Source organism: Capsicum annuum, chromosome 3 (genome assembly GCF_002878395.1).
Source record: "Capsicum annuum cultivar UCD-10X-F1 chromosome 3, UCD10Xv1.1, whole genome shotgun sequence".
Taxonomy (NCBI): domain Eukaryota; kingdom Viridiplantae; phylum Streptophyta; class Magnoliopsida; order Solanales; family Solanaceae; genus Capsicum; species Capsicum annuum.
This window is the reverse complement of record NC_061113.1, coordinates 10,281,136-10,298,782: the sequence shown is the minus strand read 5'-3', so window position 1 is coordinate 10,298,782 and position 17,647 is coordinate 10,281,136. Positions and strand designations below refer to the sequence as shown.

At 30.4% G+C, this 17,647-nt stretch overlaps 1 long non-coding RNA gene and 1 pseudogene across 1 annotated transcript; one reads left to right on the top strand and one right to left on the bottom strand.

The window, feature by feature from the left end:
- Positions 1–4,266: 4,266 nt before the first annotated feature.
- On the bottom strand, positions 4,267–14,366 carry LOC107865577 (annotated as a pseudogene).
- Positions 14,367–14,391: 25 nt separating this feature from the next.
- On the top strand, positions 14,392–15,968 carry LOC124896514. Its single transcript, XR_007052858.1, has 2 exons — positions 14,392–15,343; positions 15,622–15,968. It is a non-coding gene; the product is annotated as an uncharacterized LOC124896514 (long non-coding RNA).
- The last annotated feature ends 1,679 nt before the right edge of the window (positions 15,969–17,647 follow it).

The following is a 17,647-nucleotide window of genomic DNA, read 5'->3' as shown; positions in this document are numbered from 1 at the left end:
ATTTTTTTTGCATTTTTATGAAATGAAATATTTATTTTGACTCTAAATATTGTCAATTTTTCATCACATAATTTATAGTAAATGTGGTATCAAAATAGACAAGCAACAACACCAACAATAACTTACTATATGCTTCATATTGAACTTAAAGCAACACCAACAACAACTTACTCTATGTGCTCCATATTGAGCTGAACGCAACACCAACAACAACTTCATCAATATGCTCCATATTGAGCTAAAAGCAACACCAATAATAAGTTCATAAACATGCTCCATATTGATTGAGTTTCAATTAACCTTAATCAATAATTCAAAAAAACATGCTCCATATTGAACTCATAGTTTGCATAATGCTGCTTAAAGAACCTGTATTTATAGGCTTCAAAAATTAAAGAACCAAATTATTTATTGTTATGCACTAGTAAATTATTTCCTTCAAAAACTAAATTGATTGTTTGGTACTACACATCACATAACAGAATCACAACACACCATCAAAATAAAATGCTTCTTCTTGATTACTTCTTCTTCTTTTTGTTTGTCATCTGCTGTAATTGATTGGTGCTGACAACATCTTTGTTTTTTCTTTTAAAGTCTCTAGGCTTAAACAACTTCAACCCCAGTAGAACTTGCATCCTTTTAAGTTATACCACTTTTTAGGATCCTTTAGCTTGACGTCCAGACTGTTTTTTGAAGAAAAAAATAAGGATCAACAATCAATATATATATATATATATATATATATGCTCTTTCCTTTTAAAAAAAATAATATTTAAGTTAACTTACATTCAGTATTTGGGTTTCCCTTGCACTTGTGTAGATTCCAAATTCAGCATTCGTTGACCTTTTTGATCCACTTTCATCAACATCTTTTGTAATTGCAACTCTTCCTCTCTTTTGTCCAACAGTTACTCCACTTCTAGAGGTAGTTAACTTTTCATTTCTTCTATAACAGGGATTCTTGTATCAGCTCAAAAGGTAGACTTTGTAACTTCCTTCAAGCTCCTAACTCTGCTTGTATCACCACAATGGTTATTGAAAATACAGCTTAACTTGACCTAATTTGTGCATATTTATTTAAGCTTCTTTGTGCAGGTTGACTTGAGCTACATGATGTTGATTTTTAAGGTTAAAGGTATAGGTTGGCTAGAACATTTAGGCTGAAAACATTCTTGTGAACTTTGATCACTAAACTAAAATTCTTGGCTATGTACTTGTGCATTTGAATCAGGAATCTATAAAATCATGGCACAAAATTTAATAAATTAAAAAATAACATGAAAAGTAAACTTCTAAAATCAAGATAAAAGCCACTATTTTACCTTGCAATATCTTTTGTTATGGCCTTGTTGATGATACTTGGAGCATGTTATTTTCACTCCTTTTTTGGACAGCTTTTCATATTTCTTTATTGATTCATCTTTGTCTTTCTTTCTATTTTTGTAGGTATGTCTGGCATTTTCTTTGGTTCAGGAGGCTCAATCTTTGAATTGTTTGTCTCAGGCCACATCTTCATATTGGAGATTGATTGGATAAAGTGATTATAAGCCTTCATAAAAGTATTCTTCTTATATCAATGTTCCGTATAAGGTTCAGACTCTTTTTCAATATGATACAAAATAAAGTAGCATGTTGGTAAAGAATGTCTCTTAACGGTCAAATTTTACAACTACATATCCTATTAATCAAGTTTACTCTATGCCTATACCCCTCTTCTCCAATCACAAATCCAACATCAGCATTTCAAAGCACCTTGCAAGCCTTAGTCGTATCCTTATTCTCTTTCAATTTAAGTCTAGCCATAGGTGCATTATCACAAATTCAAGTATTGACAAACTTAATCATATCCACTATTCTAGGCATGATTTTTCTCCTAATTTTCTTCAATATGATAATGATAAATTTGTGTCTAGGAACTAAAATTCATGAATTAAAGGTCTCACACATATTATTTTCAATAGCATCACACTTACAATCCTCTTTAAAAAATGTCCTAATCCATCACTCCCTAGGATAATACAACAAATCACCAATAATATCCTTACCTTGCCTATCAAGTTAATTCATGTAATCAAGTTTCTCTTTGAACTTCACTTCAAAACTTGCCTTTGAGAATTTTAAAAACTATTTTTTCTCTCTTCTCCCTTTCACTCTTGACTCCAGTTAGATTAGATAGGTCTAGCACATCTTCTAACTTCAGCATTTAATAACAACTTAAGAACAGCAGCATGAAAATCCTACATACAAAAAAATAGTTAAAGTACTTGACAATGAAATAGAGTTTTTAAATTAATTGACAGTTTAAAAAAAACTTAAATGTTATCTTTTGCATATCAGCCATCACAATAAAACCTGCTTCAATACTCAACTGTAGATCCTCTTTCTAGTAGTAGATAAAAAAATTCCAATTATGCTTGATTTTGTTGTCCACAACAGCTCAGACTATAGGAAACATCTGATTATTTTTATTCTTCCTAACTGCTATTAGAAGTTCACCCTTACAAGAACCTTTTAAGAAACATCCATCAAATCCTATAATGCTTCTACATCCTTTCATCTATCTTTTTTCAATGCATAAAGACAAACAGAAAAATACATAAACAGATTTTTTTTCAAAAATAGTTTCACTGTCCATTCTCAGCCAAACAGAACTGTCAGGATTGATTTGTTTCATCATCTCATATAATAACATAATCTTGCAAACTCCAAGTTTCAATTCCCCATGGACTCTGTTAGAACCTGTAACCTTGTCTTATAACAGATTGTTCTACCCACATATAATCTTAAATTTTTTCTGCAAAACTTCTATATTTCTCATATCCTCAAAGATGATTGTTTACTTATTTCATCCCTAAATTTGTTAGCAACAAATTTAGTTGTCCCCATCTTATTCTTGTTTGATGTTGTGAACTTATGCACCGGATTATAGTTCTTAATCAAAAATTTAGTAGAGTCTCCGTCAAGTGCAGCATAAAATAATTAATTATATTTTGGCTTGAATTTGCACTTAGCCCTCACTCAATGAGCTTCATTAGGTTTTAAGACAATCTGAACTCTATTTTTCACTGCATTCCCCCCAAGGTTCTTTTGAATTTCTTAGAATTGTTAAAAATCATACCAAGTTCAAAACAACAACCCACAATTACCATCAAATCTGATTTTATTACTTCTTCTTCTTCTTAGTAAATAAATACCAACAACAACATCCTCATCTAACAAATCAGTACTATCAACACTATCACAGTCTAAATTATCAATATACTTTTCATCACCTCCTAATCTACCCACATATATATCTTTATTATTTTTGCCAATGTCTTGAAAACCTTTATCATACCAGTTTCACCTACTGATATTTCTTCTCTTGCTTTTAATTTTTTTCTTAATTTTTTTTTGCTTATATTTTCATCCTTAAAGGCTCTAAACTATTCGTCAATGTCTGACTATCCTCATCAGGGATATCATCACCATTCAGATCTGATTCACTACTAGGAAGATCTAATTCATCACCATTCAGATCTTCATTCAGACTTCTATTCTCATTAGCATCACTGCCTATATTATCTTCATCATTACACTGTAGCCCTTCTAAAAGAGGCATATCATTTTCCACAAACTCAAGATTTTCATCAATGTCATGAAAAACATACATATTAAGCTAATCACCATCTTTTAACTCCTTCACAAACTTTAATAACTGACTATCAGAAGTGATTTGAACTAAATCACCACCATCTATATGTTGATAATAAAATCCTTTACCTTTTTAGTAACGAGATCTTTGGTGTAGGAAAGAAATTCAATAAGGCTGAAATGGTCTTTATCAATGGCAACGACAAAGAAATCTACCTCACCTTTATAACTAAGCTTAGGATCGGCTACAATTGTCCCCCCTATAATGAAAACAGGTCAAAATATAGTTGTCCATTTTCTTAACAAATTTTCAAAGATTCTAAACAAAAAAAATACCCTTAAACTTAAAAGTACAAAAATAACCTTATTTTTAGTAGGAAAATTTTCAAAATAAATCCTAAATTAGTGAAGTCCCCCAAAAGCTGACAAAAAATCCCAACTTTGTAACAGAAATTCCCGCAAAAAAAAATCTAAAAACACAAGTTCAACCCAACAATATAATTTCAAGGGGTAAACAGTCCAAACAACAAGGGAAAACATAAACTTAAAGAAAAAATTTAGTCCGACCTTTAATTTTGTCAACTTTAAACTAAATATCTTCAAATTTGTCAATGAAAATGAATGAATACTTCATTGCAAGCATTGTACCTGCAAAATACACCGTAAATAGTTAGAAATCACTAACAATCAAAGAAGATACCATTTGGTCTTCTCATAATTAATCAATATAAATTAATCTCAAGTAAATCTAATCTAAATTTAAACATATATGCTACTTCCGTATTATTTAAATAACTGGGCTCTGACACCATTTGTAGGGAGGTGCGGATTAGACGCGGTAAGTTTACTAGATAATAAATACGTACGTATTTATTTATTTTTATATTATGTATTTTGTGAATATTATTGATTGGAATAATTTTCATTTTTATCTTCTTGACTTAAGATGTTTTATTAATTCATCTTCTAGATTAGATATTATCGTAATTAAATTATTTAGTGTTTTAGGATACTCGCTAGTATTATGTAACCTTTTGTATTCTAGGTATAAACTATATAGTTGGGTTTATATTTCTTTTAATGATTTATTCTTTTCTTGAGATGTATCCATTAATTTATGTAATTGTTAAATTCTTTGTAGTAATATTCATTAACTGTTTTTCTTCGTTCTTGTATTTTTTATTTTCATATATTTTATTAATATATTCAATTTTACTGATATTCATATTTTGGGGGTGACTAAATGCTTTGCTATAATATTCTTTAGTTTTTTCTCTTAGTTTTTGTAAATCTTCTATATTATTTTTAAGATATTCTAAATATTCTATATCTTTTGTTTTAAAGTATTCAATTAAATTTATTTTTATAAGGTTTTCTATTAATATTATTTCTTCTATTTCTTGTTTCCAATATTTTAGATATTCGTCGTTTATCATTTTATTCTAAAGTAAATGTATAATAATCTATTCTATTTGTATTATATTTAATATCTTGTTTGAGGTTATTTATGCTACTAACTATTTCTTCTTGTTCTCTTTTTAATGAATTTTTTAAACTATCTAAACTTTTATCTTTGCTTTTTTCTAGATTTTTTAAGGTTTCTTCTATCCATTTTAATTTTTCTATTAGATTTTTCATTATTTCTCTAATTTGTTTTCTATAATTAATTTCTTTATGTAGGTCTTCTTGGTTTGCTCTAATTTTCTTAATATATCTTGACATTTTTAGTCTGTATAATATCCATCTGAGTCTAAATAATATTGTTGTTCATAATATATGTGTAAGTTTTCTATACTGTTTAATAATTCTTTCTCTTCATAATCTTGTATTTTTTCCCATATTATTTTCTTTATATCCATAATTTCTATATCTCTAAGTATATATAAAACAAGTATTTTAATATCTTCTGTCATTTAGGCTTGATTAAATGCTTTTTCATAATATTTTTCAGTTGTTTGTTTTAGTCTAAGTAGTTCTTACATATTTTCATTAAGGAATTCTATATATTTTACATCTTTAGTTTCCATGTATTTGTCTAAATTTGCTTTTATTTGTTTTTCTACTAATTGTATGTTTCTCATATCTTTTTTCCAAAATTCTAAATATACATAATTTATCATAGTTAGTGTGTGGGTTTGGCATGTAAGTATTTAAAAGAGTAGTTCGGTAGGTGTGGTATATAATTAATTCTAGTCATAAAATATCTATCAAATATTTTTTCCAATATGATTTTTCTTATATCCACTATTTCTATATCCTTAAGTACATATAAAACGAGTATTTTAAATTTATCTACCATTTCGTCAGATAAATAATTATCCATTTTTCATAAAATTGCTATTTTAAAAATATTCCCTTCAATCATGCACATAACAAAATATGATCACTTTAGATTGCTATATACTAGATTGTTCTTAAAGAACATATTTTTTGGTCACTATTAGCATGGTAATCTGGACACTTTTTCCTTAAACGGCACCTCTACTTTGGTTACTCCCCTATCACGGCTTTCTTGCCTCACCGGTTTCACCTTTAGGATGGCATAGTTCTTAGGGATTTTTCTCCTTTTCCACTTTGCTAATAAACTTCTTAACATGCTATTTTTCGAATAATTCTACTATAAAGCAACTAACATGAACTTATTTTATCATATCATGATTGTTAGGAATTTATGAATTTAGCTATTCATAATAGTAAATGAATATATCTGTTCTGGTAGTTTTGATAATTCTAAGCTTTGTTCCTCCATAGATTTTTCCATTGAAATATACCTGTTTTTTAATAAATAAGCAAAATATTTGTTGTGGACAAGAGAGAGTATTTGTGCTTCAACTCATGAAGGCTTATCTTTTTCTGCCTTCGATGCCTTCATTTATAATGAATGATTTACATAGTCCTTACTAATGTTTTACACGTTTTTTTTGTTACTTTACGTCCTATTCTATCTTTATAAAAAGTCTAAAAACTAGACTAAAAAGTCTAGACTATTTTTTACAAAGTCCTAACCTAATTATTATACTTTACAAAAAAGTCTTCTAAAAGACAAAAACTAAAACTTTACAATAATTTACAAGTTACGTAGAAAATTGTGAAAGTTTGTTACATATCGCTTTCACAATTTAATAGCTTATCTTTTATCACCATTATTGCTTCCGTTGATATCTTTTTCTTTTTGTATCTGCTGCTTTTCTATCTTCTTTCCAGCTGACATGCTTATCTCCTTGATTCTTTTATTCTAGGTGGACTTTTGGGATAATATTATCTTCTCCATTACATCTCAAACATTGATGATCTGGATATTTGTGTCCAATTATCTTGCAATATCTTGTCAATAATCCGTCTGAAATAAATCCTCTTTTAATTGCTCTTGCAGTAGATTGTTTTTCTGGGTTTAGTAATTTCATTATCCATTGTTTAACATCTTTCATATCTGTTTGACATAGTTCTTTTGAATTTGAATAAATCATCTGATGATCTCTTGAATAATAGCTCCATATTCGGTTTCCATTGGTATAATTGTTTGCTAGTTCTTGAATAATTGTAGCTAGTCCAATAAGTCGTTTGTTTGCATAAAAATTAGGTATCTCGATTCTGGGTATCTCTGGCTGCTGCACAATATCTTCTGGTATAATCATATCTCTGGTTAATCCTATTTTTACAACTTATCTAATTGGTTTTATCTCGTCATATAATATCTCTGCTGGTGCAGTGTAACACTTATTTAAAATAGATTTTCTTTGGTTACTCTTTTATAGGTGTTGAATATTTTTTGTAATTCTTCCATAGCTGATAGTTCTTCTCCATCTTGGGTATATATGGTATTTAATAATCCATAGTCGAAACAAGTTTTTATTTGACTTGGGTTAGTTTTGGGTAGTACAATTATCTTGTTGTGACCTTGTAATCTTTGGGTTATATAGTTTGTGTTGGGCTCTTTGATATCTGTAGCTCTGGGGTTAAGGTTTAGAAAAGTTTGTACTCGGTAGATATTTTCTATGTATTTTTGGGCTGTATAGTTATAAACTTTTTTTATCTTGGTTCAGACTATCTCGATATGTGATAATTTGTGGGGGTATGTTCAAGAGGTCTTTTTGTATTTTTAGTGTAAATGGTTTTTCAAATGTCTTATTTAGGATTAGTAAACCCAGTAAGAGAATATATACCAAAATTAGCAGAAAATCTAAAGCCCTTACAGAAAAAATTTAAAAAGGATGCAGAATATAATTATAATGAAGAAGATAAAAAACAAGTTCAGAAAATAAAAATATTTTGTAAAGAATTACCAAAATTACAATTTCCAGATGAAAATAGAAAATTTATATATATAGTAGAAGCAGATGCCAGTGAATATAGTTATGGAGGAGTACTTAAATATAGATATGAAGAAAAAAAATTAGAACACCATTGTAGATACTACTCAGGTACGTTTAATGAAACAGAAATAAAATGGGAAACAAATTGAAAAGAATTATGCTCATTATATAAATGTTTATTAGCATTTGAGCCATATATTGTATATAATAAGTTTATTGTACGAACAGATAATACACAGGTACGTTGGTGGCTAACAAAGAAAATACAAAATTCAGTTACAACAAAAGAAATTCGGAGACTAGTCTTGAATATATTAAATTTCACATTTATAATTGAAGTAATTAGTACTAACAAAAATGTTATTGCAGATTACATATCAAGACAAAGCTACACAGACTGATATAATAGAAGGGGATACTCTAGAAAAGATATTCAATACCCTAACTACGCTTTCAATAAAAGTGGATAGTATGGGTAATGAAATAGAAAAGCTAAAGACTAATGAAATTAAATTGAAGTCAATAGATACAAATCAACCAACTCAGCAGTGTGCAGAGCTATGTCGATTGGAAGACATTAAAATTCCAGAGCTAGAAGGAGACATTGGGACACTCCGTAAAACCCATAACGTTTATCAATCTACAATTGCAGGTACAAGCAAAGGAGTTATTGGACAAAGATACCAAAATATGAACTTAAATAGGACATTTGAAAAACTATTTACACCAAAAATACAAAAAGACCTCTTGAACATACCCCCACAAATTATTACATATCGAGATAGCCTGAACCAAGATAAAAAAGTTTATAACTATACAGCCCAAAAATACATAGAAAATATCTACCGAGTACAAACTTTTCTAAACCTTAACCCCAGAGCTACAGATATCAAAGAACCCAACACAAACTATATAACCCAAAGATTACAAAGTAACAACAAGATAATTGCACTACCCAAAACTAACCCAAGTCTAATAAAAACTTATTTCGACTATGGATTATTAAATACCATATATACCCAAGATGGAGAAGAACTATCAGCTATGGAAGAATTACAAAAAATATTCAACACCTATAAAAGAGTAACCAAAGAAAATCTATTTTAAAAAAGTGTTATACTGCACCAGCAGAGATATTATATGACGAGATAAAACCAATTATACAAGTTGTAAAAATAGGATTAACCAGAGATATGATTATACCAGAAGATATTGTGCAGCAGCCAGAGATACCCAGAATCGAGATACCTGATTTTTATGCAAAAAAATGACTTATTGGACTAGCTAAAATTATTCAAGAACTAGCAAACAATTATACCAATGGAAACCGAATATGGAGCTATTATTCAAGAGATCATCAGATGATTTATTCAAATTCAAAAGAACTATGACAAGCAGATATGAAAGATGTTAGACAATGGATAATGAAATTACTAAACCCAGAAAAACAATCTACTGCAAGAACAATTAAAAGAGGATTTATTTCAGACGGATTATTAACAAGATATTGCAAGATAATTGGACACAAATATCCAGATCATCAATGTTTGAGATGTAATAGAGAAGATAATATTATCCCAAAAGTCCACCTAGAATAAAAGAATCAAGGAGATAAGCATGTCAGCTGGAAAGAAGATAGAAAAGCAGCAGATACAAAAAGAAAAAGATATCAATGGAAGCAATAATGGTGATAAAAGATAAGCTATTAAATTGTGAAAACGACATGTAACAAACTTTCACAATTTTCTACGTAACTTGTAAATTATTGTAAAGTTTTAGTTTTTATCTTTTAGAAGACTTTTTTTGTAAAGTATAATAATTAGGTTAGCACTTTGTAAAAAATAATCTAGACTTTTTAGTCTAGTTTTTAGACTTTTTGTAAAGATAGAATAGGACGTAAAGTAAAAAAAAAAGTGTAAAACATTAGTAAGGACTACGTAAATCATTCATTATAAATGAAGGCATCGAAAGCAGAAAAAGATAAACCTTCATGAGTTGAAGCACAAATACTCTCTCTTGTCCACAACAAATATTTTGCTTATTTATTAAAAAACAGGTATATTTCAATGGAAAAATCTATGGAGGAACAAAGCTTAGAATTATCAAAATTACCAGAACAGATATATTCATTTACTATTATGAATAGCTAAATTCATAAATTCCTAACAATCGTGATATGATAAAATAAGTTAATGTTAGTTGCTTTACAGTAGAATTATTCGAAAATAGCATGTTAAGAAGTTTATTAGCAAAGTGGAAAAGGAGAAAAATCTCTAAGAACTATGCCATCCTAAAGGTGAAACCGGTGAGGCAAGAAAGCCGTGATAGGGGAATAACCAAAGTAGAGGCACTGTTTAAGGGAAAAGTATCCAGATTACCATGCTAATAGTGACCAAAAAATATGTTATTTAAGAATAATCTAGTATATAGCAATCTAAAGTGATCATATTTTGTTATGTGCATGATTGAAGGGAATATTTTTAAAATAGCAATTTTATGAAAAATGGATAATTATTTATTTGACGAAGTGGTAGATAAATTTTGAAAATACTCGTTTTATACGTACTTAAGGATATAGAAATAGTGGATATAAGAAAAATCATATTGGAAAAAATATTTGAGAGATATTTATGACTAGAATTAATTATATACCATACCTACCGAATTACTATTATATATACTTACATGCCAAACCTACACACTAACTATGATAAATTATGTATATTTAGAATTTTGGAAAAAAGATATGAGAAACATACAATTAGTAGAAAAACAAATAAAAGCAAATTTAGACAAATACATGGAAACTAAAGATGTAAAATATATAGAATTCCTTAATGAAAATATGCAAGAACTACTTAGACTAAAACAAACAACTGAAAAATATTATGAAAAAACATTTAATCAAGCCTAAATGACAGAAGATATTAAAATACTTGTTTTATAAATACTTAGAGATATAGAAATTATGGACATAAAGAAAATAAAATGGGAAAAATTACAAGATTATGAAGAGGAAGAATTATTAAACAGTATAGAAAACTTACACATATATTATGAACAACAATATTATTTAGATTCAGATGGATATTATACAGACTAAAAATGTCAAGATATATTAAGAAAATTAGAGCAAACCAAGAAGACCTACAAAAAGAAATTAATTATAGAAAACAAATTCGAGAAATAGTGGAAAATCTAATAGAAAAATTAAAATGGATAGACGAAACATTAAAAAATCTAGAAAAAAGCAAAGATAAAAGTTTAGATAGTTTAAAAAATTCATTAAAAAGAGAACAAGAAGAAATAGTTAGTGGCATAAATAACCTCAAACAAGATATTAAATATAGTACAAATAGAATAGATTATTATACATTTACTTTAGAATAAAATGGTAAACTACGAATATCTAAAATATTGGAAACAAGAAATAGAAGAAATAAGATTAACAGAAAACCTTATAAAAATAAATTTAATTGAATACTTTAAAACAAAAGATATAGAATATTTAGAATATCTTAAAAATAATATAGAAGATTTACAAAAACTAAGAGAAAAAACTAAAGAATATTATAGCAAAGCATTTAATCAACTACCATTTAATCACCCCCAAAATATGAATATCAGTAAAATTGAATATATTAATAAAATATATGAAAATAAAAAATACAAGAACGAAGAAAAACAGTTAATGAATATTACTACAAAGAATTTAACAATTACATAAATTAATGGATACATCTTACGAAAAGAATAAATCATTAAAAGAAATATAAACCCAACTATATAGTTTATACCTAGGATATAAAAGGTTACATAATACTAACGAGGATCCTAAAACACTAGATAATTTAATTACGATAATATCTAATCTAGAATATGAATTAATAAAACATCTTAAGTCAAGAAGATAAAAATGAAAATTATTCCAATCAATAATATTCACAAAATACATAATATATTCCAATCAATAATATTCACAAAATACATAATATAAAAATAAATAAATACGTACGTATTATTATCTAGTAAACTTACCGCGCCTAATCCGCATCTCCATGTGACTCACTTTATGGCTAGTTTATGTGTTTAAAATGAATACGGTTCACTTGAGATGACAAAATGAAAGATGGTGCATAGTTAAGGGGCCTGTTGATATATTTTGCCTAAAGAGTATTATACATCAGTGATGGATAGATCTAGAATTCTCATTAAGAAATGTCAAAATATAAAAAATAAACATGATGTCTTGAATAATCAATTAGATTAAAACTTGCTTTCTCTTCCTAGTCCGTAAATTTAAATGTCAACTTGCTCAAGGGTTATTGTCTCATAATGGCTCATGAAACCTGGTATATGCTCAAGCAAGTCAAATTGGGCTGGTCACCAATATGTAAGATGAAGCTAGTGCAATACATGAAGTAATAATCATGTATTCTAATACCGTATGACATCTTCAATTGGTATATTTTTCTGTTTCTGTAATTTGCTCCCTTAAGAGTATATGAATGTCATTGTAACCCTCTGGTTTGTTTGTTTTGGAACAGCAAATAATAGTGAAAGTATTTCTTTAAAAATTATGAACTTATGCATGCATGGACATAAAAAAAAATTGTCCAAACAAAAAGTCCAAGTGAATGAAGTTTGAAGCATTATCTAGTTTTTTTTTATTGTAACTCTTGGTCCATTATAGTTGAACGAAGCGTCACATTAGAAAAAGAACAGTGACACAACTCTTAAACATCAAAATCCACCAAAAATACATCGTCTACATACATAAAAGTCAAATTGCCTAGTGTAATATCATGCAAACATATTAGTGAACAATTCTCCAACTAAAGATCCTGTTATAGCAGACTGCACCAACTGTTCATGAAACGACCTTCCGTGAAAAATCTAGAGTAGTTAATAGTGCTCAATTCTCAAGAAACATCCGATTAATAGGATGAACTCAGTAAACTATACATTAAATGAGCGTGAAATGAGATAAAGTGACACTTATTTTGGTATAGAGGGAGTAGTTATTTAGTTAGTCATCATAAGGAACATAATGGTTGTTTTCACCTTTATCCCATTCATTTTGATTTTCGAGGTTCCCTTGAAGGTCTCCTTGATAGCATTGGCCTCAGCCAAATCTTCAGCAAGAGTTGATGTCGCATGAGCATTTATATAGTTCAGCTATTCGGAATTGATGCAACAATAAATGTCAGAATCTAAATAGGTATATGATATTTTCGATCAGAAAATAAATGAACAATGTTTCCTCTTCAGGGAAAACTCCCATATCTACTAATCCGTCACTAATGCAAGATGAAACTCCAAGTCCATCAGGTGAAGATCGGTCATCACAAGTGACTGCTCCTCCTAAGTATTCTGCTACAATAGGAGCACCTCTTTTCAAGGCATGCTCCAAACTTTCCATGGCATGGTAGTATGGTAATAACTCGATCAAATAACTTTGATAAAGCTTATCTAAGATTTTGAACAAACCCGACAATTTAAGAGGCAAAGCAAAAGAAGAAGTAGTTGAATTTTTATACCAAGATACCATAGCCTCCACCAAAGACAAATCCATCATGATTCGTGTCCCATGGAAATAAGCCTTTTTGTGTTTAATTTTTTTGAGAAAAGGTACGATAGACTATGAATTAACCAACATCAGTAGCCGTAACACCAGCTTCCATTCCACTTTCTACCATAATATCTGCATCGCCACTTTTGATATGATTTGCAGCTGAGAAGAAGCTGCAATTGGCACTTGCACAAGCCAATAAAATAGAGTAATTAGGTCCCAGTGATCCAGTGTTTATAGCTAACAGTGTTGGTCCCATGTTAGTGATTTGATAAGGAATGAAATATGGACTCATTTTCTTGTATCTCTTTGAACTAAGGCTTCCACCCCGTCGCTGAAAACATTTAAATCACCCATGCCCTAACCACCACAACACCAATCCTCATTTTCACCATCTTCAACACACAAATACAATAATCTTTCCTCACGTTTATGCTTTTGATCATTTTACAACTCAAAAATTTGTACTACCAATTAATAAACTCACAGTTTCAAGAACTTATTGGCTAAGGTTAGCATTGTTGAGGGCCATTTTTCTAGCAACAAGGGAATATCTCCAATAGTTGCCTAAATGATGATCATTCTTTCTGTTTGTGTAGCCATGGATAGAGAAATAACGAACTTGTCCCGGAAGAGGCCTAATCGTATAACTTGAGGTGTCAAACATGTCTATTCAACAGATTTCAATGTGTGCTACATGTAAGAAAAAGCATTGTAGCTTCATGACATATAAAAGCAAAAGAAAAATCCTAAAAGAGGACATGCTAATGTAGACACCTAATTTTGTCCCTCCCCGATATCATTTTCATCCATTTTACCTTATCCTACCGTGTACCCTCATTCATGTTATTATACCCGCACAAAATACAAAAATAATAATAAAAAACCTCCAACCAACTTTACACCTCATCCTAATAACCTACCTATCCCACCCCCCATATTTTATTCTTTTTCCATAACAAAATGGGCCCCACAGGGAATACAATATAGATACATGGATAATTACCAAACCAAAAAAAAGACACCTGGACACAAAAGCAAAAAGAGAACCCACTGGAAAATACTTTTGCTCTAAAAAAAAAAAATCATTCACATAAACACCAACACAAGACAAAAAGGAGGGGACCTTCACTCACAATTCACACACATACTCACAATTCAGTGGATCCTCACCAAAAAAAAATAGAACAAACACACTCCATTGCTTTCTTTTTATCTTTTTCAAGATCACTCAACACACAAACAGAAATATTATAGACCACAAAATAGAAAACAATTCATACTCATCCTCAAGCAACAGTCATACATGCACCCTCCTCCATTTTCATCATCACTCAACCATACTCGCATAATACACAAATAGAGAGAGAGAGAGAGAGATGACAGGAGAATGACGTGAGAGGAGAGATCAAGTGGTTTGGCCGGAGATATCAAAAGGTTTAAAAGAAAATAAAGAATTAAGGACTGCTTGAAGGAAAATTTGGAACCAAAACAGGGAGATCGAGAAGAGAGAGTTGAGATCGAGAGAGTGGAGAGTAACACGGGGCTGAGGGAACACAAGTTTTCATGGCTTGGTTACTGTACCAGCGACGGGTTCACCAAAAAATGCATCACAGCCGTATTCCTTCTTCGTTTTTGGTAATCGGAGCTCGCCGGAGCTACGACTATAGAGAGCAGTTAAGCAAACCCCGATTTTACTTTCGATTTAGTCCATGCTCATTGAAATCTATTCCGAGTTAGGGTTCATATTTGAGGTTCAAATTGAGGTATTCCAGCGCCGCTTAGTCGAGCAATTCAATTAAAATAAAACGTCAAATTTGAGGTCCAAATTTTCAACTCTATCTCTTTCTATTACTATCTTATTATAGAGTTGATGTTTTGATGTTGTGGCTTGCATGATTCATGTTGGGTTGGTGATATATTTTGATAGTGTGTTTGAGAAATTTTAAGCGTTGTGATTATGACTTTGATTGCTTGAGTTTATGTCAACATTGATTAATCATGTGATTGGGAATGATTTGGGGGAATTGATAATCGAATAAGTTGAAATATTATTGTTTTGGTTCATTGATATTGCTGATTGTGATAGTACCATGATAGGTTATGCTGGATAGGCAAACGGTAGGCTCGGGCAGGCAAAATTAGGACTTTTGAATGATGAAAATATTCGTTGAATGTTGTTTTTGTCGTATTTGGAAGTGTATTCATTTAGCCGGGGAATGCCCTGAGGTATTTGTGTTTATTCGTCGGAGAATGTCCCGAAGTATTTTGTACTCGAAAGACGTTCGTGACGAAGGCCCGAGGCGGCGGGTTGGAGTTCAGTGTAGGATTAGTTTAGAAGAGAATAGGTTTTACCTTTCCGTATGTTTTTTTATATTTTGGACTGTATAAGTTCGACTGTACATTATTTTGGTTTTGAATTTTGTGTGATTTGTTTGTGTGCTTGATTTGCTGTGTGTTTATGTGGTTTATACATCCTTAATGTCAAAATTAGCCGATATGCTCTACCAAGCGACCGTGGTCGAACCACGGGACGAGGGGTGCCTAACACCTTCCCCTCGGTCAACAGAATTCCTTAGTCGGAATCTCTGTTCGCAGATCAGTTTAGAGTCAAAACCGTTTTGAAAAAGGATTTCCAAAGGTGACTTGGCACACCCGATTTATGCCAAGTAGAGACTCTGAGTTTTGAATATAATAGTCCTTTTCGAAACAAATCTTCTTCTTTTGTCACTTTAATAATAAAAACCCTTTCGAACTTAAAATCATAATCTTTTTTTGAGTTAAAAAAAGGGTGTGACATCTAATAACCGTACAAGGCACAGGAGGTTGCAGCTAAGGGAATCAATGATAGATGAAGCACAATCACTTCTAGATAGGTGCAGAAATCCAGTTATCAATAGATTGTCTATCGCCTTCTTTCTTGCAAGCTTCTTCGTCAATTAACACTCCGTGCAAAATAGATATTTTCTCAAATAAATTTTAGATTCTTATCCAACAAAATAAATCACATATATACATAGATTACTTCAATAAGTGATGCATCATCCTCTAATAGAGGATCCTTAGCGAGGGTGTTCACATAAGTGCTTTAACGAATCATCCTACTATAACATCAATCCTTCAAGCTTGATGAAAGCACCCAAATCTCTTTCTTTAAAAATTGTGATACACAATGGTCCAGCCATGCACATAAATTGAAGAAATACATTAATTGTATTATTGTTGTCTCTCAAAGTTGACTGTGCCTCATTTCCTGAAGAAGATAACAAAAGAAGCAAATATTAGAGGGAGTTGTACATCATTTTCACAATCAAGAATGATTTGTAATGAATAAAAATATATCCTTGAACACGATGTACAAGAATTAAAAGGGGCAATAGTCATAATAAAGTTTAAATTTGTTGGAAAGCCTTAATATACTACCTCCATTCTCATCCTTGGTACTTCATTCCCCTTTCATATGTGATTTCTCAAAATTCGTGTTTGCCTTCATTACGTTGCACTTTATAGCAACAATATATACACCCTGCATTGAATACCAAGTCCTGTCAATATTGATAGCATCAACGACATAACATAAAAGGGAGGGGGAGTTAAGTTATGATCATTAGATGTTGCAGCTTCCATCTTGCTAATCAGTCCAAGATAGATATACCTACAGGCAAAAAAATTATAGAAAGTAGCATATTTAAGATTATAATTATAATAAATAACAACACTTTTGTAAAATTACAGTTTATAGCAAGAGTAGCATTATTTTACTCATTAACTAGGCAAGTGCATGTTTTACAATTGAAGGACATTTTAGTAAGGGTATTTTGGTCCTTTTCCTTCACTTCTCACGACTTATAACCCTCAAGGAACGTATTATCTTCCATTCTCTTTAGTTAAACATCTCAAAAAGCTTTCTCATACACTTTCAACCACAAGATTAGGGTTTCCTCTCAAGATCATCTCCTCAAGAATAAGAACATTCTCTCCCAAAGGGGTTAAACCCTAGTTAAGAAAAATCAATAGCAAGCCTAAGGATTTCTTTGAGAACCTTCAAGAAACATTATATCTCTTTCAAGATCAAGCTTTAAGATATGAGTGTGTTCATTCATGGACTCCTTTCATCCATGAAGTT